Raw genomic sequence first — 25,561 nt, 5'->3', positions numbered from 1 at the left:
CCTAAGGCTAAGTCATTATATTTCTTTGTGTGCATTTTAAAATTTGGTCATTCCACATAACCAATAAGATAATTTTAGGATGAGAATGCCCTAAAAATTTTTTTTAAAGATTTTATTTATTTATTCATGAAAGACCAGAGAAAGGGAGGGGGGCAGAGACACAGGCAGAGGGGGAAGCAGGCTCCATGCAAGGAGCCTGACGTGGGACTCGATCCTGGGTCTCCAGGATCACACCCTGGGCCGAAGGTGGTGCTAAACTGCTGAGCTACCCCGGGCTGCCCTCCCTAAAGTTTTTTAAAATATATATATTTTTCCAATTCAAAAGATTGATCATCTGGCCTTTGATGAGTAGGATCTATTAATCTCAATAGTGACTCAAACTAGTAAGCCTTCTTACTAGTTCTTATGGCTCAACTAAGTATGCAAGAAGCATCTCAGAAGTGAGTGTAAAATGCACAGCTCTTAACAAAGTCCAGAAAATTCACTCCTAGAGATAGTCTAAGAAAGCAGAGGCCTTCATTGCACAGACAATGAGGATGGTGTAATGAAAATGGTGTCTCTGGTCTCTTACAGGAACATGAGATGCTTCTAACACAAACCCCCTTATCTGTGACACCAGGAAGGTGCTATAGGAATGGGACTTTGCCAACACTGACAAAGCAATGAAAGTTGAGATGCTAAAGGGACACATGTGTAATGGCTTGTGACTTTATGCCTGTGAACCCTGGTCTATTTCACTGGCTCCTGAGGTGTACCCTACAGAGTACACCCTCCGGATGGCGGAGACCAGAGAGAATATTCTCACTGGTCATAAAGCCAGGCTTTCAGGATATAACAAGAGAAGAAAAGAAAAACCTCATCTAGTTTTTACTTAGGGGGACCCACAGCAGTTTGTGTAAATAGACGATGGTCTGGTGAGAACTGTGAACTCACCAGTCTCTGAGGCTGGCTTGAAAAGCAGGCTTTTAGTGCAGCATATCCCTGTGTTCTGTCCTATGGTTTTTATTCCTTAGGACAGCACAACTGAAAAAAATAGTGACCATCTCGAGGAATTATAGGACCAAAAAGATCAAGAGTATTCATTACCAAATTTATCAGAGTTATTATGCCCAAATATTTTCCACAAATATTTTCTCCTGCTAATCTACATTTTCACAGAGAGACAGACATTAGATTCTTACCAGTTTCACTTAGACCGGACCCCACAGTCAGAGATCTCAGAGGCTGACATGGTAAGAAATCTTACCTTCTACTGGCTTTTGTCAGAGGTCTCAGGATCTCTTCCTCTGCAAGTCTCAGGAGCAAGTTTTCCAGTTAGTATAGATCCTGCCAACTACCAAAACTATAGGGGAGGGAAAATTGGTCCTTTCTCCTTGAAGGTTCTTTTGGCTGGTATAAGAATTAAATTGACATAAGGCAGATTAACAGGAAAAAAATCATATTTAATTACATATGTATGGGGCTTCATAAGAATGAGACACACATGGGACGCCTGGGTGGCTCAGTGGTTGAGCATCTGCCTTCGGCTCAGAGTGTGATCCTGGGGTCCTGGGATCGAGTCCTACATCGGGCTCCCCGCAACAGAGCTTCTCCCTCTGCCTGTGTCTCTGCCTCTGTGGGTCTCATGAATAAATAAATAAAATCTTAAAAAAAAACGGATTAACAGAAGAAAATCATATTTAATTACTTAAGTAAGATGGCTCCATAAGAATATGAGGCCCATAGGAAGTCAGGCAGTTGAGGCTTATATGCCATCTAGAGCTAAGGAGAAGTGGGTAGGGGTCTGGGACTTGAGAGAAAGGAAGACAATTCTTAGGAAGATGAAAAAGTAAATGTTTGGTAAACAGATGTTTGCTGGATCATACAGATCCAATGGAGCATAAAAAGGAATTTTAACAGACTAGGCTAAGTTCCTCCCTATCTACCACACCAAGTTCAGGTTATACTGTAGTTATCTGTATGATAGCTCCCTTCGTGGAGCAGATCCTTTATCTAAATTCTTTCAGGCATTTAGGGGGAAGGTCAGAATTTCTTTGTGAGCCTTCTTTTTTATTTTTTGAAAGATTTTATTTATTTGAGAGAGCGAGCACAAGCAGGGTGAGGGGCAGAGGGAGAAGCAGATTCCCTGCTGATCAGGGAGCCTAATGAGGGGCTCCATCCCGGACTCCAGGATCATGACCTGAGCTGAAGGCAGACATTTAATGGGCTGAGCCACCAAAGCTTCCCACTTTGTGAGCCTTCTGATTCTTAAAAATAACCAGCCTAGAATCATCCACGTGCCAAAAAGACACGTTATGGGGTGGCACATTTTGCTCCCATCCAACAACTTGGAATTTTATAAGTACAATATGATTACATTTTCCTTTTTATATGTTTTTTTTGTTGTTGTCTCTGGAGTTAGTTGCTTCAATTTTGATTGTTCTTTCTAGCTGTAGTTGAGCCATTTCCAAGTTCTGAAAGAGTTGCAGATCTTCTGAATACTTTTAAAAATACCATGTATCCCTCTCAATTTCATCTTCTTGATGCCCTCACTTCTCCTCCAGTTTGAATGGATTGCTTTCAAAAGACTATTGCACACCTTTTTCCTGGGACTCCCTTCATCTGTTAATAAATAACAGATTCTCTGTTTCTTTGATTTAATGTTGTTTTCATTATTGCTTTATTCCTTTCTTTTCATGAAGCACATTCTCCAAGAGCTTTATTAAAAAGGATGCAGAGGAGATAATTTTTAGAAATTATGCCCATTTTGGGGTGCCTGAGTGGCTCAGTCAGTTAAGTGTCTGACTCTTGATTTTGGCTCAGGTCATTATCTCAGGGTGGTGAGATTGAGTCCCATATTGGGGTCCGCACTGGGTGTATAGCCTGCTTAAGATTCTCTCTGTCCCTCTCCCTCTGCCCCTCCCACTTGAGCACACACATGCACACTCTGTCACTACAGAAAAAAAAAGATTATGCCCATTTCAAAATTCCTTTATTTTACTCTTTATTTACTGTAATACTTCGTTGACTTGGTGTAGAATTTTATGTGAGATATAATTTTCCCATAGAATTTTTAAGCATTGTGTCTTTATTTTCCAGTTGCTAATATTGAAAAATCTGATGCCATACTCATTCTTGAACCTTTGGATAGCATCTGTTTTTTTTTTTTTTCTCTAGAATTTTAAAATGTCTTCTCTGTATTGTCCTGAGGTTTTACAAAGATGTTCCTTGGTATGAGTCTTGTTGGCATTTGTTGGGCTGAATACCTTTGAGTATTCAAAGCTTGGATCTTGAAACATTTGTTTTACAGAACTATTTTATATTAATTTTTATTCCGTCAAAAATATATTTCCCCCACACCTCTCACTAACCTGCCAAGCACTTTTTCTGAGTGGAGAAAAGCTGATTTTGTTAAAATTTTTTATTATGTAATGTTTTATTTATATTAAAAAAATTTCATGTAAGCTATGATACATTATTGTGTATTGTGTAAATAAATGACTTGTGCACAATTTAAGAATGGGTACATTACCATCACTATGGTCTTGGAACTGTATATGATAGTCTTACTGTCCCAAATTTTGTATTTCATTCACTTTACATTTTAAAAGGTAGTTAATTATATATGTACTGTTGTTTAGTTGTACTTGTTTTGGAGCTTTATAAAATGGTATCAGAGTTTATGTAGTCTTGTATGTCTTGATTTTTATGCAAAAATAACATGCCTGAGGTTCATTCATGTTATTGCATATAGCTGTAGTTCACTTACATTATTTAATTTTTTTCCCCTACTTATGTTTTGTTCTTTTTGTTAGTCAAAGATTGGATCTCCTAATGTACTCTTTTGTGTTTTTCTTTCTTTTATTCTAATTTCTGGGAAATTTACTTAAAACTTATTTCTCAGTCCTTCTATTAAATAAATATTTTTCCTGTCTTTTTTCTAAAGAAAAAAAGTGAATGCTTCTGTGAATGCTTTTTTTTTTTTTTTTTTTCTCATTACATCCTGGTCTACAAGATTTTGTTTTCCTTAGTCCCTGAAAATATCTTTTGCTTCCTATATTTCTGTCTCTTGGGAGGTTTTGTTTTTGTTTTTTTGTTTTGTTTTCTGGTTGTTTTATCTCTGTCTTCTTTATTAGAGGCTTTTCTCAAAAGTCTAGTCATCCATGGCTTTCTCTTCTTATTTCAAAGAGGCATTAAAATGCTCTTGGAAGCTGTCCTTTGTGAAGGCTTTTGTAGGTTGATGGTTTTTATCATAGAGTAATTGGGCAGAGATCCATTTTATTGGAGGCCCCTCCAATTGTCAGTGTCTTTTCTTTAGTCAGGTTTTCCAGAGGAATTGTTCAAACTCTTGCCTTTATGGGTGGGTGGGTGATGGCACTGGTAGTAAGCCTGGCTGCAGGTGTTCTGGAAGACAGAGAAGAGGACTGAAATTCTCATTTTAGTTTAATCATTCTGTCCTCAGAATGGTACCTCACCCCCGCCCTCCACTGCATCTAGAGTTTCTCAGTCTGGAATCCTTTTGGTCCCTGTATCAGTTTCATCAGAAAGTACACCTCTGGACTGATCACCTGTGTGTTAGAAAGATCTGCTGACCTAGTTGCTCATTATAAATACTTATAACCAATGCTTCTATTTTCAGACCCAACTCTATGCTCTTGCTTTTAAAGGAGCCCCTAATACTTTTGTAAGTCCTGACCTTTCTGTAGCTTTAGCATAAATTTGCTTGCTTCTTTTGCTTTCTTTACACGACCTACTACCTTGCCAAACACTTCCTGACCAGAGAAAAGCTGAAACCTAAATCCTTTATACTGGACCATCTGTTTTTCACCTTCCAAAATTTTATTGAAATCTCTTTATCTACTGTGTGTTCTAGTTTGCATCTGTGTTTCCTTAAGTTAGTTAATAGTTGAGCTTTAAAATTATAATATGACTGCTGAGAGGCTTAAAACATTGTAGAAATAAAATGTACAAGAACAATAACAAAAAGGATGGAGTAAGGTTAATGGAGTCAAATTGTTAAGGTCTTGTATTGTTTGGAATGTGGTTAAGGTAGACTGTATCAGGTTAGGAATTATTATTTTCTGGATAGCCACTAAAATAATAACAAAAAAAACTACAAAAAAAGTGTAATATAGAAGAAATAAAATGGAATATTAAAAATAGTTGATTAATAGAAAAGCAGGAAAAGAACAAAGAACTCATGAGATAAATTTAAAATAAATAGCAAGATGGAACTAAAAAGACAGGAAAAGATAATACCATGCAAATACTAGCCAAAAGAAAAGTGATTAAGCTGTGTTAATATCAGATAAATTAGACGGTAAGGCAAGAAGTATTATTAAAGATAAAGAATGACATTTTATATGCTAAAGCGGTTCTCTCAATAAGAGAGATACAACAATCCTAAACAACCTTCTCTTGTTGCTTTGTTTGCTAACCATTCATATGCGTGGTCTTTGGGTCTTTTCTTTTGACCAGTGTTCTCATTTTTCACTGCTAGAGATGTTTCTTTAGTCTTTGAGGGAAGAGTTGTTCCTTTGTCTCTCTGACTATGGTACTGTCATATTGAACATGCTCTGGGCATTGTAAACAATTGCATGGGGTACCACTTGTGAGAACAAAACCTCGGATTATTATTTCTTTTAGTGTTGTAGTGTAATTGCTCTTTAAAATGCCAATTATAAGCAGTAAAATGTAAATGAAGAGTAAAGAAGTTATTTTTTAAAGAATTATTTTTTAACATTGTGTGATTATGGGATCCCTGGGTGGCGCAGCGGTCTGGTGCCTGCCTTTGGCCCAGGGCGCGATCCTGGAGACCCGGGATCGAATCCCACGTCGGGGTCCCAGTGCATGGAGCCTGCTTCTCCCTCTGCCTGTGTCTCTGCCTCTCTCTCTCTCTCTCTCTCTCTCTCTGTGACTATCATAAATAAATAAAAATTAAAAAAAAAAGTTTTAACATTGTGTGATTATAACTAATAAGGTATGAAAAATCAGAAAGGAATAGGTGTCTGCTCACTTATAAGGATTCCTAACGATAAACCTTTTTTTTGGTTTGTTTTTGTACTGGGTATTTAAGGCTCTGCAGTGATATGTTATTGTCAAAACTCTTCATTTCTGTCTGGAGAGAATGTCCTATTATTTAGAGGAGATCCCATTTTTCTGGGAAAAGACATTGGTTGGTCGATCTCCATGCCTAAATGCAAGAAAAGGAAAGAGACATTTAAGGAAACAAAAGTGGTAAACAAGGGGCATACTTGGAGATAAAAATACAATTAGTATCACTTAAAAAAAAAAACTGTGGTAAACAGCACATTAACATGAAATTTACAACTTAACTCTAAGTGTATAATTTTGTAATATTAAGTATATTCACACTGTTGCCAAACAGACTAGAACTTTTTCACCTTGCAAATCTGAAACTCTTTATCAATTAAACAACCTTCCCTTCACCACCTTTCCCCAGCCAGCCACGGATAACCACTATCTTACTTTCTGTTTCTATGAATTTGACTAGATATCTCATATAAGTAGAATAATCAATTTTTAGTGTTTATCTGACTAGCTTATTTCACTGAGGAATCTTGTAGCTTGTGACAAAATATTCTTTTTAAAGACTGAATAATATTCCTTTGATTTATAACCGCATTTTTGTTTTTTCATTCATCTTTTGGTGGATTCTTGGTTCGCTTCCATCTCTTAGCTCTTATGAGTTGTGCTGCTATAAAAAACAGGTGTGCAAAATACCTCTTTGAGACCGTGCATTCAGTTCTTTTGGGTATATCCTCAGAAGTAGGATTGCTGGATTATACAGTACTTCTATTTTTAATTTTTTTGAGGAGTTGCCATGCATATTCCACTATTATTCTATTAATAGTGCATTTCTACTATTTTGTAATCCCATCAACAATGCACAAAGATTCCAATTTCTCCACATACTTAGTAACACTTATATTCTGTTTTGTAGTAACCATCCTAATGGGTGTGCCGTGATACCTCATTGCAGTTTTGATTTACATTTCTCTTATTTTTGGTGATTTTTTTTTTAAGATTTTAAAAATTTATTCATTCATGAAAGACCCAGAGAGAGAGAGAGAGAGGCAGAGACATAGGCAGAGGGAGAAGCAGGTTCCGTGCAGGGAGCCCAATATGGGACTCCATCCTGGGACTCTGGGATCATGCCCTGAGGCGAAGGCAGACACTTAACCACCCAGGGGAGTCCCACCTAGGGGATGCCACCCAGGTGTCCCTATGATTGGTGATTTTGAGCATCTTTTCATATGCTTATTGACCTTTGTTTGTTTGTTTGTTTATTCATGAGAGAGAGAGAGGGGGGCAGAGACACAGGCAGAGGGAGAAGCAGGCCATGCAGGGAGCCCGACATGGGACTTGATCCCGGGTCTCCAGGATCATACCCTGGGCTGAAGGCAGTGCTAAACCACTGAGCCAACGGGCTGCCCATTTATTGCCCATTTATATATTATCTTTGGAGAAATATTTAAGTCCTTTGCCCATTTTTTAATGAGTTGCTTTTTGTTGTCAAGTTATAGGAGTTTTTACCTCTACTGGATGTTAACTTCTTATTAAATACATGATTTGCAAATATTTTCTTCCATTTTGGAGATTTCCTTTTTGCTCTGTTGTTTCTCTTACACAAAAGTTTTAAAGTTTAATAAAGTTCCAATAATCTTTTTTTGCTTTTTGTGTCCTTTGAGTTAAATTTTGTATATGGTATAAGATGAAGGTCCAGTTTCAGTCTTTTGCATGTGACCATCTGGTTTCCCCAGCACCATTTGTTGAAGAGACTGTTCCTTATCCCACAGAGTGGGGTTAGTACTTGTGTTAAAAAAATCATTTGGCCATATATGTGAAGGTTTATTTCTCTAGTTTCCATTCTGTCCTATTGATCTTTGTCTTTATTCCAGTCCCATGCTGTTCTGATTACTGCAGCTTTGTAAAGTGTTGTCTTTTTTTTTTTTAAGATTAAAAAAAAAAAGATTTTATTTATTTATCCATGAGAGCCACAGAGAGAGAGAGAGAGATGCAGAGACATAGGCAGAAGGAGAAGCAGGCTCCATGCAGGGAGCCCAACATGGGACTCGATCCTGGGTCTCCAGGATCACACCTCAGGGTGAAGGCATCACTAAACCGCTGGGCCACCAGGGCTGCCCTGTTGGGTTTTTTTTTTTTTTTAGAGGCTTTATTTGTAAGTAATCTTTGCAGCCAATGTGGGGCTTGAATTCACAATCCTGAGATAGTCACCCACTATCCTAACTGAGCCAGCTATGTAAAGCGTTTTGAAATCAGGAAATAGGAGTCCTCTATGTTCTTTTTCAAAACTGTTTTTGGCTATTCAGAGTCCTCTGAGATTCCATATGAATTTTGGGGTAGATTTTTCTATTTCTGCAAAAAAAAAAAAAAAAATGCCGCAGAGGTATTGGTAGGGATTTTGTTGAGTCTGTAGGTTGATTGGAGTAGTATGGGCACCTTGACAGTATTCAGTCTTCCAATCCTGGAACAGAAGATATCTTTCCTTTTACTTGTGTCTTTTTAAATTTCCTTCTATAATGTTATGTAGCTTCCAGTGTACAAGTCTTTCTTTTTGGTTAGGCTTATTATTTTATTCTTTTTGATGCTATTTTAAATAGAATTATTTTCTTCTACTTAATTTCTTCAGATTGTTCATTGTTATAGAATCACAACTGATTTTTTTTTAAATTTTTTTTTTATTATATATTTATGATAGTCATACAGAGAGAGAGTGACAGAGACAAGGCAGAGACATAGGCAGAGGGAGAAGCAGGCTCCAGGCACCGGGAGCCTGACGTGGGATTCGATCCCGGGTCTCCAGGATCGCGCCCTGGGCCAAAGGCAGGCGCCAAACCGCTGCGCCACCCAGGGATCCCCACAACTGATTTTTTTTTTTGTATGGATTTTGTATCCCCTGACTTTGCTGAATTCATTTATTAGTGTTAACATCCTTTTGTGTGAAATTGTTAGGGTTTTCTATATATATATATGATCATGCCATCTGTGAACAAAGATAATTTTAGTTTTCCCCTTTCCAATATGGGTGCCTTTTACTCTTTTTTATTCGTTTTTCTTGCTTAATTGCTCTGACTAGGTCTTCCATTACTATATTGAATAGAAGTGGTGAGAACAGGCATCCTTGCTTTATTTCTGGTCTTAGAAAGTTGTCAGTCTTTAACCATTGAGTATAATGTCAGCTGTGGGCTTTCCATTAATGGTTTTTTTTTATGTTGAAGTAGTTTCCCTGTAATCCTAGTTTTTTAGTGTTTTTATCAGGAATGTGTCTTGAGTCTTGTCAAATGCTTCTTCTGCATCAGTTGAGATGATCATATGATTTCTCATATGATCATATGAGATGATTATGATTTTTTTCCTTCCTTCTATAACTGTGGCATATTAATCACTTTACAAATGTTGAACTATCTTGGGATTCCAGGAATAAATCCCACTTTGTCATAGTGTATAATCCTTTTAATGTGCTGTTGAATTCATTTTGCTATTGTTTTGCTGAGGAATTTTACATTGATGATATTCATTAAGGATATTGGTGTGTAGTTTTTCTGTAGTGTCTTTGGCTTTGGGAGAAGAATTATTCTGACCTTATAGATTGAACTTGGAAGTGTTTCCTCCTTTTAAACGTTTTTGAACAGTTTTAGGAGGATTCATAGTAATTTTTTGTTTTGTTAGATTGATGCCACCTAGTTGGTCCTGGGCTTTTCTTTCTTGAGAGCTTTTTCATTAATGATTCATTCTCTTTTCCTATTATCTGTTAATATTTTGTATTTCTTTACAATTCAGTCCTGGTTATGTTGTGTCTTTCTAGAAATTTTTGCATTTTTTTCTAAGTTAACCATTTTGTTGGCTTACTAATTTATGGTATTCTCCTGTAATCCTTTTTATTCTGTGCCATTGATTGTAATGTCCCTGCTTTCATTTCATTTTTTTTAAGATTTTATTTATTAATGAGAGACAGAGAGAGAGAGAGAGAGAGAGAGAGAGAGGCAGAGACACAGGCAGAGGGAGAAGCAGGCTCCATGCAGGATGCCTGACGTGGGACTTGATCAGGGGTCTCCAGGATCATGCTCTGGGCTGAAGGTGGCACTAAACTGCTGAGCCACCTGGGCTGCCCCCTGCTTTCATTTCTGATTTTAATTTTCTCCTGTTCACGCACCCACATGCCGGCTCTCATGCTTTCACATAATTTAGCTAGAGCTTTGTTAACTTTGTTGATCCTGTTAAAAAAGCACCTCTTAGTTTCATAGATCTTTTTCTTTTGTTCTGTTCTCTGTTTCTGATCTAATCTGTATTCTTTCCAGCTTTGCATTTAGTTTTTCTAGTTTCTTCAGGTACACTTAGATTGTTGATTTAAGATCTTTCTTCTTTTTTAATGTACTCATTTACCACTGTAATGTTCCCTCTTTTGCTTACACTGCCAAATGCACTGCTCTTGCTGTACTTTTTAAGTTTTGATATGTTGAATTTTCATTTCCGTTTGTCTCTAGATATTTCTAATTTACCTTGTGACTTCTTTGACCCATTGGTTGTTTAAGAGTGTATTGTTTGTACAACTATAGATTTTCTAGTTTTCCTTGCATTTTATTCCATTGTGAGCAGAAAAGATAACTTTGTATGATTTCAATCTTTTTGAATTTGTTAATTCATTTTGCTATTATTTTGTGTCCTAACTTGCGGTCTTTCTTGGAGAATGTTCCATGTACAGTTGAGAAGAATATATATTCTACTCTTGTTGGGTGAAAGTGTTCTGTGTCTTTTAATTCTAATTAGTCTATAGTGTTATTAAAGTCATCTATTTTCTTATTGCTCTTTTGTCTCATTGTTCTATCCATTTTTGAAAGTGGAGTATTGAAATCTGCTATGTGTAGCTATTTTTCTTTCAGTTTGCTTTATATATTTAGGAGCTCTGAGGTTTGGTGCATAAATATTTATCATTGTTAGATTTTTTTTGGTGATCCAACCTATTTATCATTATATCCTTTGTTTTTTGTAACAGATTTTGATTTGAAGTCTATTTTGTCTGATATTCATATAACCATTTTTACTGTCTTGGTTGCCACTTTTATGAACTATCTTTTTCTATCCTTTTTTTTTTTTTTGAAGATTTTATTTATTTATTAGAGAGTGAGTGAGAAAGAGAACACGAAGCAGGGAGGGGCAGAAGGAAAGGGAGAAGCAGAGATTCCCTGCTGAGCAGGGACCCTGACATGGGGCTGGATCGTGGTACTCAAGATCATGACCTGAGCCGAAGGCAGACATTTAACCAACTGAGTCACCCAGGTGCCCCAAGATTTATATTTTTTAGAGCAGTTTCAGATTTATAGTACATTTCAGAGAGTTCCCATATGACCCCAGCTCCCACACATGCATAGCCTCTTCCATTATTAACATCCCCCATTACATCTGTTACAATTGATGAACTTACATTTGACACATCATAATCACTCAAAGCCCATTTTTTCTTTTAGGGTTCATTCTTGGTATTGTACATTTTGTGGGTTTGGAGAAATGTATAATGACACATATCCACTATTAAAGTATCAATATTTTCACTGCCCAATTATCCCTTCCCTCACCCCCATCTCTAATCCCTGGCTACTACTATTTTTTTTTACTGTCTTCATAGTTTGGCCTTTTCCAGAATGTTCTATAGTTGGAATTGTACAATATGCAGTTTTTCAGATTGTCTTTTTTTACCTAATAACATGCATTTAAGTTTTCTCTATGTGCCTTAATGGCTTGGTAGCTTATTTCTTTTCATCCCTGAATAATATTTCATTGTTTGGATATAGCACAGTATATCCATTCACCTAATGAAGGACATCTGAGTTGTTTCTACGTTTGGGCAGTTATGAATAAAGCTGCTGTATTTATCTATGTTCAGGTTTTGTGTAGATCCATTTACATAAAAAGTAATTACTGATAAGGATTTACTATTGTTAATTGTTTTCTATATATCTTATAGCTTTTCTGGTCTCTCCTTTTTCACTGCTTTCCTTTGTGTTTTGTTTGTTTTTTTAAAAGACTTTATTTATTTATTTGACACAGATTGAGCCAGAGAGCAGAAGTGGGAGGAATAGCAGAGGGAGTGGGAGAAGCAGGCTCCCCACTGAACAGGGACCCTGATGCGGGGCTCCATCTCAGCACCCTGGGATTATGACCTGAGCTGAAGGCAAATGCTTAACTGACTGAGCCACCCAGGTGCCTCTGTGTTCTGTTTATTTTTTATACAGCAGTCCTCCCTTATCCGTGGAGGATACAATGCAAGACACCTGGTGGATGCCTGACACTGCATAGTACAGAACCCAATATATACTTTTTTTTCTATACATACATACCTATGATAAAAATAAATTTGTAAATTAGGCACAATAAGACAACAATAATAAAATAGAACAATTATAACAATATACTATAATAAAAGTTGTGTGACTGTGTTCTCTCTCGAAGTGTCTTATTCTAATGTTGATGTGAGATAATATAATACCTGTGTGATGAGATGAAATGAGGTGAATGACAAACACATTGTGGAATATCATTAAGCCGCTATTGATCTTATGAGAATACATCAGAGGGAAGGATCATCTGCTTCCAGACTGCACTTGACCATAGGTAACTGAAACCACAGAAAGTGAAACTTATAAAGAGACTACTGTAGTGATGTGCTTTAGTATCTTTCTTATTTCCTTTAGTATATATTCTGTAGATACTTTATATATCTGGTTATCATTGAAATCACATAAAACATCTTAAAGTTATAGCATTGTTTTTTACTTTTTATTTTTCAAAATTATTTTAAGATTTTATTTATTTTTTTGAGAGAGAGCACTGGCAGTGGGGAAGGGCAGAGGGAGAAGCAGACTCCCTGCTAAGCAGGGAGCCCAATGCAGGGCTCTATCCCACCCCCACCAAAGGCAGACACTCAACCCACTGAGCCACCCAGGCAACCCTAGCATTGTTTTCTAAACCATTAATTTAAATTCCATATAGAAACTCTACTGCTTTATAGCTCCACCCTCCTCTTTATGTTATTAATGTCACAAATTACATATTTATATATTATATACCCATTAACATAGACTTATACTTTTTTTGTATGTTTTTGTCATTAAAATTCTATGCACCAAATTAATAGTAGTATGGGTTACTATATTTATGTGTATTTACCTTTACCAGAGATCATTTTATATACATATATTTTAAAGATTTTTATTATTTATTTGAGAGAGAGAGAGAGAGAGTGTGTGTGTGTGTGTGTGTGTGTGTGTGTGTGTGTGTGCATGCATGTACACACAGGTAGAGGGGAGCAGCAGACAGAGAGGGACAAGCAGACTCTAGGCTGAGCACAGAGCCTGGCATGGGGCTTGATCCCAGGACCCCGAGATCATGACCTGAGCTGAAATCAAGAGTCAGATGCTTAACCAACTGAGCCACCCAGGCACCCTGAGACCATTATACTTTTATGCAGCATGTTGCTGTCTGCTGTCCTTTCATTTCAACTTGAAGGATGTCCTCTGCATTTCTTGTAGAACAGATCTAATTGCAGTGAACTAACTTCAGTTTATCATTTTAGTTTCTCAGCTTTAGTTTATTAGTTTAGTCTCTCAGCTATAATTTATTTGAAAAAGTCTTAAATTACCCTTCATTTTTAAAGAACATTTTTGGTTGATACAATATTCTTTGTTAAAATTTGTTTTTCCCCCCTCCTTTTAGCACTTTGAATATATCGTCTCACTCTCTTCTGGCCTGGATATTTTTTTCTGAGAAATCTTATGATCTTATGGAAGCTTCCTTGTATGTGATGAATTGCTTTTGCTGCTTTTAAGATTCTTTCTTTGACTTTAGAGAGTTTGATTAAAATGTATCTCAGTGCAGTTTTCTTTGGAGTTATCCTAATTGGAGCCTTTTGAGCTTCTTCAATTTTTATGTCTGTTTCTTTCCTCAGATTTAGGAAGCTATCAGCTACTGTTCCTCCAGATAAGCTCTCTGTCCTTTTCTTCTATCAGTGGGATTCCCATAATGCAAAGGTTGATCAACTTGATAGTTTCCCTCCCATAAACCCCTTAGTCTATTGACTTTTCTTCATTCTTTTTGCTCCTCTGACTTTGATTTCAGAGGACCTGCCTTCAAATTCATTGATTCTTCTGCCTGTTCAGCTCTGATGTTGAACCCTTCTAATGAAATTTTCCATTCAGTTATTGTACTTTTTGGCTCTAGAATTTTTCTTTTTATTTAAAAAAAATTTTTTTAAGATTTATTTATTCATGAGAGAGAGAGAGAGAGAGAGAGAGAGAGAGAGGGGCAGATACATAGGCAGAGGGAGAAGCAGGCTCCCCGCAGAAGCCCGATGTGGGACTCAATCCCAGATCCCAGGATCACAACTTGACCTGAAGGCAGCCACCCAACCACTGAGCCACCCAGTCGTCCCTGAATTTTTCTTGTTATAGTTTCTCTTTATTATTTTTTTCATGCATCATTTTCCTGTTTTCTTTTAGCTGTTTGTATTCTCTTTTAGCTGAGCATTTTTATGATTTATTTTAAATTTTTGGTCTGGCACCTTATATGTGTGTATTTCTTTGGGTAGGTCTTTAAGGTCTGTTTCTGGAATTTTGTTCCTTTAATTGGGTCAAACTTCCTTGTTTGTTTGTTTGCTTGCTTGCTTGCTTGCTGGGGTTTTGGGGGTTTTTTTGGCTGGGATTTGGACACTTGATGCATGCATACTGAATTTCTGCATGGGAATATCTTCACTTCTACCTGGCTGGAGGTTCTAGAACCTCTCAAACCATTTCTGATCTTAGGTCCCCAGGGCATTTACCTGCAGAAATGCAGTTCTAAGTTGCTGCTTACCTGTTACTTGCAACATCTTTCAACTCTGGTTCTAGTCCTCTCAGTGCTTTGAGTCAGTCAAGACAGAAACCAGCCCCTCATACAAGCCAGTATGTAGGACATTTAGTCTGTTTTGTTTGTGTTCCTGAGGGAAAAACCTTAGCATGGGGGGTTTCCTCCTGGTGTTCCACATTATGCTGTGCATAAGTAGCATGAATGGGTGCACCAAACACCATAAGTTTTTCTACACATTTCATTCTTACCCTGTCTTGTTCATCATGTTATCATATATGGGTGTTATAGCTTCTTACCTATTCTCTAAAGTTTTATAGTGGTATTTTGGTCCATATATTGTTAACTTATTGCTTGTATGGGAGAAGGAAGGCCTATATCTACCTCATCTGGAAATTTGTTGATGTCATTCTCCCTAGTATCAATTTTTGAAGTATAAATTCTGCCAGATAATGTTTCTCTTCAGAAGACATGAAATTAAAAGGGAGCTAAAATATTTTGAACTTGAGTAAAGCATTTGGTTTTCTCCTTTGTGAGGTCTACAAATGGAGAAAATGGAATCTAAAGCAGTAATAGTTCAACATTCGTTTGTATAATCTTTTATATTGAAATAAATAAATAAGGTAGTAGAACAGTTATATACCCTATCAAACAAAATTATGGTTTCTTTTACGGTTTTCAGGATATTCCACAAATATTTATTAAATGTCTGCACTGTTTAAGATACTATATAATTGGCATACAGAAAGTATAAGATGTAATCCTATACTTAATGCTTAAAAAAACTACATAACAGTACAGGACCTCAGTAGCAAATACAAAAGTACAGGAACTGTATCACTCTGAGTTATACAGAAGCAGAAATGACAGTGAACGGAACTGGACAGAGTTGGCTACTGAAGAAAATGAGTTTGGGCTGAATCTTGAATGAGTAGAGTCGTATCTTAGTATCTGTCCTGGAGAAAAAAATATCATATGTCCAAAGGTAGGCATGTACAGGGCAATATTGTTTGTACCAGCAGAAACAAGAAATAATCTAACTTGTCATCAAGAAAAATAAACTACATAAAATAATAAACTCAACTAAATGAACTGTCTTTATTGTAGAATGTTATGTAGCAATAATGGAGATCTACATATACTGACAAAATTTCCCATTTTTTTGCAGCTTATTTTTTTAATTTTTTAATTTAAATTCAATTTGCAACATATAGTATAACACCCATTACTCATCCCATCAAGTGCCCTCCTTAGTGCCCATCATCCAGTTACCCTATCCCCCCCACCCTCCCTCCAAAAACCTTTTGTTCCCCAGAATTAGGAGTCCAACAAAAATTTCTAAATTTCTTCCAACAAAAATTTCTAAAACAAAACAAAACAAAAATTTCTAAACTTCTTCCAACAAAAATTTCTAAATTCTTGAACTCTTAAAAGCCAATAGCTAGTTTATATAGGCCACTATGACAAAATACCAGACTGGGTAGCTTATAAACAACAAAATTTTATTTCTCACAGTTCTGAAGCCTGGAAGTCTGAGATCAGGGTACCAGCATGGCATGAAAGCACCCTCTTTCAGGTTGTAGACATTTTGTGGTGTCCTCGCATGATGGAAGGGGCTAGGGAGCTCTGTGGGATCCCTCTTACAAGAGCACAAATCCAACTTGATGAGTGTAGTACCTCCCAGAGTTCCCACCTCTTTTTAAATTTTTTTTAAATTTATTTATGATAGTCACACAGAAAGAGAGAGAGAGGCAGAGACATACGCAGAGGGAGAAGCAGGCTCCATGCACTGGGAGCCCGATGTGGGATTCGATCCGGGGTCCCCAGGATCGCGCCCTGGGCCAAAGGCAGGCGCCAAACCGCTGTGCCACCCAGGGATCCCTCCACCTCTTAATATCACATTGGACTTTAGCATTCCAACATATGAATTTTGGGAAAGACACCAAGCATTCAGACCACAGTAAAGGGAGCTTTAATTATAATGTATATTATGATATTAGTTGGGCTAAGAAACATACCAAGCTAACCTGAAGATAATACTGCATACTACTTTTTGCCATATTTTTTAAAACGTTTTTAAAATTTATTTTTCTTTAAATTTAGTTAACATATAATGTATTATTAGTTTGAGAGGTAGGGGTCAGTGATTGTCATGAGTCTTATATAACACCCAGTGCTCATTACATCATGTGCCCTCCTTAATGTGCATTACTCAGTTACCCCATCCCCAACCCCCAGAAACCTTCAGACTATTACCTATAATTAAGAGTTTCTTATGGATTGTCTCCCTTTCTGATTTCATCTTATTTTATTTTTTCCTCTTTCCCTATGATCCTGTTTTGTTTCTTAAATTCCACATATGAGTGAGATCATCTGATACTGCATACTTTTTTATATATAAATTTTTAATTTATTTATGATAGTCACACACACACAGAGAGAGAGAGAGAGAGAGAGAGGCAGAGACACAGGCAGAGAGAGAAGCAGGCTCTATGCACCGGGAGCCCGACGTGGGATTTGATCCCGGGTCTCCAGGATCACGCCCTGGGCCAATGGCAGGCGCCAAACCGCTGCGCCACCCAGGGATCCCCCAATACTGCATACTTTTATAGGTAAATACTATGTAAGTTCATTGTAAAGATAAACTGATAACAGTGGTTACAGTGATTAAGTATTCATAAATTACTTACATAATTAAAGAGCAAGAAGAAATCCAGATAGAAATCCTTCAAAACACTGGTGGTAGTTATTTCTGTATGGTGATATTTTGAGTGAAGTTTCTTATTCTTTTTTTCTTTTTTTAAAGATTTTATTTATTTATTCATTAGAGTCACAGAGAGAGAGAGGCAGAGGGAGAAGCAGGTTCCCGGCAGGGAGCCCGATGTGGGACTCGATCCCAGGACCCCGGGATCATGCCCTGAGTCAAATACTGAGTCAACCGCTGAGCCACCCAGGTGTCCCGAAGTTTCTTATTCTTTATGTTTTATTGTATTTTCTGAATTTTCACAAGAAATATTTTATTGGAAATATAAAGAGTATTTCATAAATGGAAGATAAATTGACAAATAGTTAATAACATTAATTCTTACAAAAGTGGAATAGAAGGGTTAAGTAGAATTCAATTAGGTGGAAAGATCAGGGAGTTTGGGGGGTATGGGAGATCATTGAGGGAAACGGTGGGAAACCCAGAATGTCTTAGAATCTTTTGAAATTGTATAGAGCCATTGAACATGGCTTTATTCTTAAAGCCATTTATTCAATACATATTTAAGGACCTAGAAGGTGCCAGAATACTGCTAGGAACACATTTGGATCCCTGTCCCTAAGAGACCTATGTTTTGATGAGGGAGTTGAAGATGAATAGATTCTAATAACAGCAGTCCCTCTTATAGTGGTTTTACTTTTTACTGCAGCCCAGAAGGAGATGATCCTCCTGACATATGGTCAGAAGGTCAATAGTAGTTTTTTTTTTTTTTTAAGATTGATTGATTTATTTTAGAGAAAGAGTGAGAGCAAGAGAGAGAGTGCACAGGCAGGGGAGAAGGGCAGAAGTAGAGAGGAGTTCAAGCAAACTCCCTGCTGAACGTGGAGCCTGATGTGGGGCTTGATCTCAGGACCTGAGCTGTAGTCGAGAGTTGGACACTTAACCAACTGAGCCACCCAGGGCCCCAAAGGTCAGGATAGTAGTCACGATGCCTACATCATTCACCTCACTTCATCTCGTGTAGACATTTTATCATCTCAGATCCATCAAAAAGAAGGGTGGGTGCAGTACAATAAGATATTTTGGAAGACCAAATTCACATAACTTTTATTACAATATATGGACATAATGTTCTATTTTGTTACTGGTTATTGTTAATTTCTAACTGCCTAATTTATAAATTTTATCATAAATGTGTATGTCTAGGAAAACACATTATATATATATAGGGTTTAGTACTATCCACAGTTTTAGGCATCCATGGGGGGGTCTTGAAAGTATCCTCCACAGTTAAGGGGAGGGACTATTGTACAGTGTAGTAAGGAAGAATCATTTAGTAAGGTAGAGAAAGGGGTTGGTGAGGGTTGATAGAGAAGGCTTTCCTAAAGGTACAGACATGTAAGCTGAAATTTGTGTTAAGTTTAAAGTAGTCTGGAAAGGGGGGATCCATGGGTGGCTCAGCGGTTTGGCGCCTGCCTTTGGCCCAGGGCGTGATCCTGGAGTCCTGGGATCGAGTCCCATGTCGGGCTCCCGGCATGGAGCCTGCTTCTCCCTCCTCCTGTGTCTCTGCCTCTCTCCATATATATATCTATCATAAATAAATAAATCTTAAAGAAAAAAAAAAGTAGTCTGGAAAGGGAAAGCAGGGACCAGCACCTGGAATACATTATAAACTGTTTTAAGGACTTGTTTTTGTAGTGTTTAATTACTCCATATTTACAATTGTAGTATTCTTTGCAACATAATAAATAATAGTTTCTTTAGTTGTTTGGCACTTGGTAAGCACATAAACTCTTTTTTGTCTCCCTCTTCTACCTTTTCTTTTCTCCCTCTCCCTTGTGTGCATTTACTGTAGGTGATACGTGGCATGAGGTTTTTGGGGTAAATAAATGCAAACTCTTAAGACACTGCTGATATAAAAAGGAGGCAACCTTAATTTAGCATATTTGAAAGAGCCATGCCTAGTTCACCAAAATAAAAATGCTATTTGATGTGGTTGACTGCTCTTTAAATCAGCCATCACAATGAATTAGTTATGGAATTGACTATAAGAAGTATTCAAATTTTTTGATCATTGACATCTTTTTACTACTTAGTAAAATGTACTGCCTTCAGGGTTATTTATATTGACAGTGGCTTGGACTTTTATAAATAACTACACAAATTACTTAATCTGTTCTATGTAGATAAAACGTGGTATCTGTATTATTACCTATTGTGGGATTGCCAAATGAAATTTGTTTTTGGAAGATAGAAATCCCGTATCATTTAAGGGGCCTGAATTGCCACAGGAGTCCAAAGTTGACAGCATTATTTACTAAATTTTTTGGAAAGTAGATTTCCTTCTTACTTGCTTTAAAGGCAGACAGTAAATAAAAGAGTCATAACTTCTATAAAGAGGGAACATGTCACATTATTATTTGTTAAAGATTTCTCATTTGGCAGTTTATAGAAAATGGTAAACAAATGTGCAACTTAGAAAGGAGGAATAACTGAATTTCGTTACAGAAATTCCCATTCCACAAACAAAAGAATTCTGAACACTGCAGGCTAACAATATGTTGCCTTATTAATGTGAGAAACTGAGTTTTACTTACCAGTTGAATCACACTTCTTAACTTGTATTTTTTCTGTCCTTAACTTGTATTTTTTCTGCTGCTTGGAATGCCCTCCTCCATCTTTGTCCATTTGCAAAATTCCTCTCAAACCTTAAAGACTCCAGGCTTAAGATTTTTTTTTTTTGTCCCGTAAAAGTTCATCACTCCATTGCTATTCCTGCTATTATAGCACTTGCCACATTAATGACAATTGTTTATGTTTTCTATTTCCTGACTACAATGTAACCTCCTTAAAAGTAAAGGGTGTCATAAAATACTTGTTTATTGCATGAATGAAAGGGGGCTTTCTGAAATGACGTGGCATTGGATAATGAAAGCCCATTAAATTTTTATGCTTTGTTTTATTGACTGGTAGCTAGCTAGCATTGTTACTTCTGGCTGCTGTTACTTCTGGTTTATCACGGGACTCTGGTTAAAACCCACAATGATGTTTGAACAATATGATTTATTTATTATTACTCTCTTACAAGAATGGACACCAAGGAGATAGGGAAAGGAACTGTTAAGCGAATTACTTCAGTTGTGCCAAGCTTTGGAGAGACTCCGTCAACTTAAAGTGTAAAGGTTCACATTTTTTTAAATAGAATCATTATTCAGTTTCAAAAAAAGTTTACTGCATGAATGTCTTAAGTAGTGTTTGTCTTTAGTGCATTTTAAATTATTAAAAATAGGAGGAAGCATGATGTAATGGAAACAGCAAATGTAGTGAAATTTGTATTTGGTTCTAGTTCCAACTCTAATAATACCTCTGTGATTTAGGGGCAGGTTTGAAAACCTCTTTGAATTTTAGTTTACTTCTCTATAAAAGTATAGTTCGTACTACATGATATTCAGTAGTATACAACTTTAATATCAACTTATTTAAAAATGTGTTTATACAGAATTTTAAGAATGAAGTCCAAAAGGAGGAGAGACAAGTGTTTCAAATATAGAAACCAGCTAAATTGGGATGATTATTTAAGTTTTATAAATATTTATCCAAGGTATTTGTATGTATCTGTTGTTGTTTAGGAATTTTTTTAAACATTTATTTATTTTAGAGAGGTGCGTGAGGGGCAAAGGGAGAAGAAGAGAATCCAAGTAGACTCCACACTTGGTGTGGAGCCCGACAGAGGGCTCCATTTCACGACCCTAAGATTATGACCCTGAGATCACGACCTGAGCTGAAACCAGGAATCAGCTCCTTAACTGACTGTGCCATCCAGGTGCTTCTCTTTTGGACTTTTTAAGTGATAAAGCAAATCAGAAAGCAGTATAGTTTTAGTTAAACAGACTTACATATATTTATACATATGCAGGACAGTGTATAATAAGATAAGTACTAATGTTATCCCTAATGTGGAGTTAGAGATGATGGATATGGATAAAACAAGGAGAATAAAATATTTTTCTTTGTTTTTCTACAAAATAAAAACTAAAGCAAATAAAATACCATTTCCTAAAGACTATTTGTGGCTTTGGAAGTGGATTATTTGACAAGGAAAATGTTTGGGGAACTGGGGCCAATATGTCAAAGGCAGACTTTTTTTCTGTTTCCCAAATCAACTTAGAACTCTTACCTATGATGGAAAACATAAGACAGGATTGCTTAGTGATTGATGTTCATCTTGTTTTTATTTATGAATGGAACAAGAGTTTGTGGGGCTTTTGTTTTGTTTTTGAGAGAGCATGCAAGCAGGGGAGGGAGGGGCAGACGAGGAGGGAGAGAGAGAAAATCTCAAGCAGTCTCCATATTCCTTGAAAGCCCAGTGCAGAGCTCAATCTCACAACCCTGAGATCATGACTTGAGCCAAAATGAAGAGTCAGGTACTTAACCACTGAGCCACCAGGCACCCCAAGGGAACAAGAGTTCTTAAAATGAGGTATGTAGATAAGCTTTAGGGGAATCCATTAACCATTTGGAATTGTGTCAAAAAAACAGTATGTCCATTCATGATTTTCGTGTATGTCACTCCTGTGACTGAGTTCATAGCTTTTAACAGATCCACAAAGAGTGTGTGATCCAAAAAGATTAAGAAGCCCATGGACAGTTCCTGTCTGTTTCCACATACAGTATGGGGGTTGTGGATTTTCACAGATTACTGTAAAGGACATTGTTTATTCAGGTCTTGGAGTAATAAAAGAATGATTGCAGAGCTGTTGATTTTTCTCTAGGTTATACATTTCTGTCTTTCTAGCTATTCTTTCATAACCTTTAAATCTTGGTCTACTATTTTCATCCTTTGCTGTCGGACACCTCAAAATAGATCATATTCAGGGATTCTAATTTTTCTCCTAACAGCTATGTTTATTGAAGTTCTTTTTAGTTTTTTGTCATCTTATCAATGATTGGATTACATGCATACACTCAAATGATTTTTAATAGGTCTTGTTGCATTTGAACAATTAGAGTTTTGTGTTTATTTTAATAGACAAAAAAATGAGTAAATTCCTCCCAGAATGAAGACACCATTCTTTTAATCTGTAAGTCTTTTTATGTGTATCTGGACTTTGAGGATTTATATCCTTTCAATTCATAGTTGACATATTTTGTGTATCTAGGTATGTAGACTTTTGACAGTTTTTTCTAATTCCTTTTTTTTTTTTTTTAAGATTTTATTTATTTATTCATGAGAGACACAGAGAGGCAGAGAAACAGGCAGAGGGAGAAGCAGGCTTCCTGCAGGGAGTCCGATGTGGGACTCAGGACTGGTACTGGATCCAGGATCCCAGGATCATGCCCTGAGTGGAAGGCAGACGCTCAACCACTGAGCCACCCAAGTATCCCAGTTTTGTCTAATTCCTTTTCTTCTTTCCTTTCTTTGGGAGGTGTGGGTTAGAAAGAATCTTGCAATTCTTTGCAATCTAGCAATTATCTAGGATTCCAGTTGATGATATCAGAAACACCTCATGTTTATATTTAAAACAGTAAATATCAGGAAGGGAGACAGAACATAAAGACTCCTAACTCTGGGAAATGAACTAGGGGTGGTGAAAGGGGAGGAGGGCGGGTGTTGGAGGGGAATGGGTGACGGGCACTGAGGCGGGCACTTGACGGGATGAGCACTGGGTGTTTTTCTGTATGTTGGTAAATTGAACACCAATAAAAATTAATTTAAAAAAAATAAAATAAAATTGACAGGCAAAAAAAAACAGTATGTCTTTCTCTAAGGAACTTCATTATTTCCACACCAGCATCTCATTAGGTCTTTCTTCATTCCCAGGAGAAATTTTCTGTGTTTTAGGTTTCATTCTTGTAGGAAAAAGTTAGAAGTACTAGTATTCTTACCCTTTAAAACCAAAACAAAACAAAACAAAGAACAAAACATAAACAGAACTCAGGTTCTCTGTCAGCCTGCCTTTCACTTGGACTTAAATTTCAGTCAGTTTAAATATTAGGTTACTCTGAACCTTAGATGTGAAGGAGCCTTTTTTTTAGTCATAGTTGTTGATTAAAGTTTTCTTACCTTTGGAATTTCACAAAAAGTTTAAATATATTCAGCCCTTTAGCACTTAAGGTTTTTGGAATAAAATTTATATATATAATTGGTTAGAGTGATTTATTTGGAGCTATGGCATCCTGTTACTTGTTCGAATCTGTTTCCTACTCTTCCAGAGATATTGTGAAATATGTGTGTGATATTTTAGGTGAGGTTTTTAAAATTGTGCATCATATTTGGTGATAATTGGAAACTGGAGTGTGTGAAAACAGCATAATTGAGAATAACCATTGTATAAAAGATTTGTTTTTTCAAACTCATTTTTCACTTTTGCACAAAGAAAAAAAATGTAACACTATATGGTTTCCTCATAATAATACTGATGTTTAAGAATATTCCTGCTTTACTTATCTGAAGAATTGGGATATTATTTCACAGAGGTGTTTAAGAAATAAATAGGATGATAGATGTGAAATGCCTAATACAGGGACTGCACATAGTGGGTTCATTCCAGCAAAGTCTATATGTAGCATAAGATGTAATCATACTTACAAGATTGAGAATCACTAGAGCAAGGAAAATTAATATGTACCAACAAGTTCTGCCCTGGTCAGTTTTAAAAATCACTTAGGAGTCATGAACAATTCAGAGAGGAGTATGTAGATTGGAAATTTCACTCAAATGATGGTTTGTCCTTACATTGGTTGGCAGCAGAATCAAACAGGAAGAGACTGGCAAATGATGGCAAAATATTTTTATCTTTGCAACTGCCCTTAGGATTATCATTTTCATACCTCTTTACCTACATTAATTCACCCTGACGTGTTCCTTTTGTTTGCTATGTGTGTAAATTTTTTAAAATTACATTGTTTTAATGAGAGAAGTCAATTAGCTCAGGAGGCAGCCCTAGTTTGTTTAACTTGGTAAGGAAGTTGAAGTCACCCTGTAACGAAGTTGAAGTCACTCACCAAGTATGCGTCTCTGCACCTGACATTCCTTCCCAGGGCGGGACTCCTCCCTGTGAATAAGAGGAAAGGCTTGGCCAATTACCTTAGACAAAGCCGGACAGCTGCCGAGCCCAGCTGGGAGGAGTCTCCTCCAGCAGAGCTGGTACAGGCAGGGGCTTTTTGCCACCTCCTTTTATTCACACCATTTTACCCAGCAGATTACCTGAGGTGGAGATTGAGAAGGGGATGTCACTCTTTGCAGGGGACCTCCTCCACTGGGAGGGCTCTCTGGTGGGAGGAAGTGTTGCGGTTGCCAGGTTTCTGCCTGAAGCTGATGCTTTCTAACCCCAGTGCGCCACTCCTCGCCCCATACCGACCAGAACATCAGGTTCGGCCCCCCGAAGTCTTAGATGACACGACAGCGGCATCCTGGGCTGAGGATTTGGTGGAAAGAGGAGGAGTGGTCCCTCTGTCTAGACCCCTCACGGCTGACTCACAGGAAGTCTAACTGAGCTTGGCACTGGGCGCAGCAGCTCCAGGATTCCGCCCCTCCCTGCCGCGGGTCCGCCCGCCCTCTCCGACGTAGGCTTTGCAGTATCTCCCGATGGAACAATGAAGTGGTTCCAAGTTTGCTAAGACTCCCAGGGAAATTCTTTGGACTTTTGTGACAGTCTTCAAAATGTTTTGCCACCGACTTTTCCAAGAAGCTGTTTTTTAAAAACAAAACAAAACACAACACCCTTCCCTTCGTGGATTGCTTTGTGCGAAGATTACTCAGGGTGACCATGGTTCAACGCTTTAGCCTCAGGAGGCAGCTATCCAAGGTGGGTAGCTTGGGCAGCTTTGTGTGTGTGTTCAGGGGAAGCTCACTAGATTCCGCATGGGTTCCTTTTTCTCTAGAACTGTTCTGTCAAGCCTGCCTTCCTCCAGAGCTGAGGAGGGGTTGGGGGAGGAAGCGCTGCCTTTTGTTCTTTCGTCTGACAGACACAAAGGTTTCAGGCTGACTGCACCGGC

General features: G+C 37.4%; 1 protein-coding gene and 1 long non-coding RNA gene across 4 annotated transcripts in view; one reads left to right on the top strand and one right to left on the bottom strand.

The window, feature by feature from the left end:
* The window catches only part of TMCC1 (transmembrane and coiled-coil domain family 1), a 242,045-nt gene that overhangs the window by 102,503 nt on the left and 113,981 nt on the right, over window positions 1–25,561 (top strand). The gene's annotated exons all lie outside the window — the stretch shown is intronic.
* On the bottom strand, window positions 3,997–24,906 carry LOC121495396. Its single transcript, XR_005988978.1, has 3 exons — window positions 24,771–24,906; window positions 24,569–24,618; window positions 3,997–4,383 (listed from the first exon to the last, which is right to left on the bottom strand). It is a non-coding gene; the product is annotated as an uncharacterized LOC121495396 (long non-coding RNA).

The sequence above is a fragment of the Vulpes lagopus genome, chromosome 7 (assembly GCF_018345385.1).
Source record: "Vulpes lagopus strain Blue_001 chromosome 7, ASM1834538v1, whole genome shotgun sequence".
Lineage (NCBI taxonomy): Eukaryota > Metazoa > Chordata > Mammalia > Carnivora > Canidae > Vulpes > Vulpes lagopus.
This window is presented reverse-complemented; position numbering and strand designations above follow the sequence as displayed.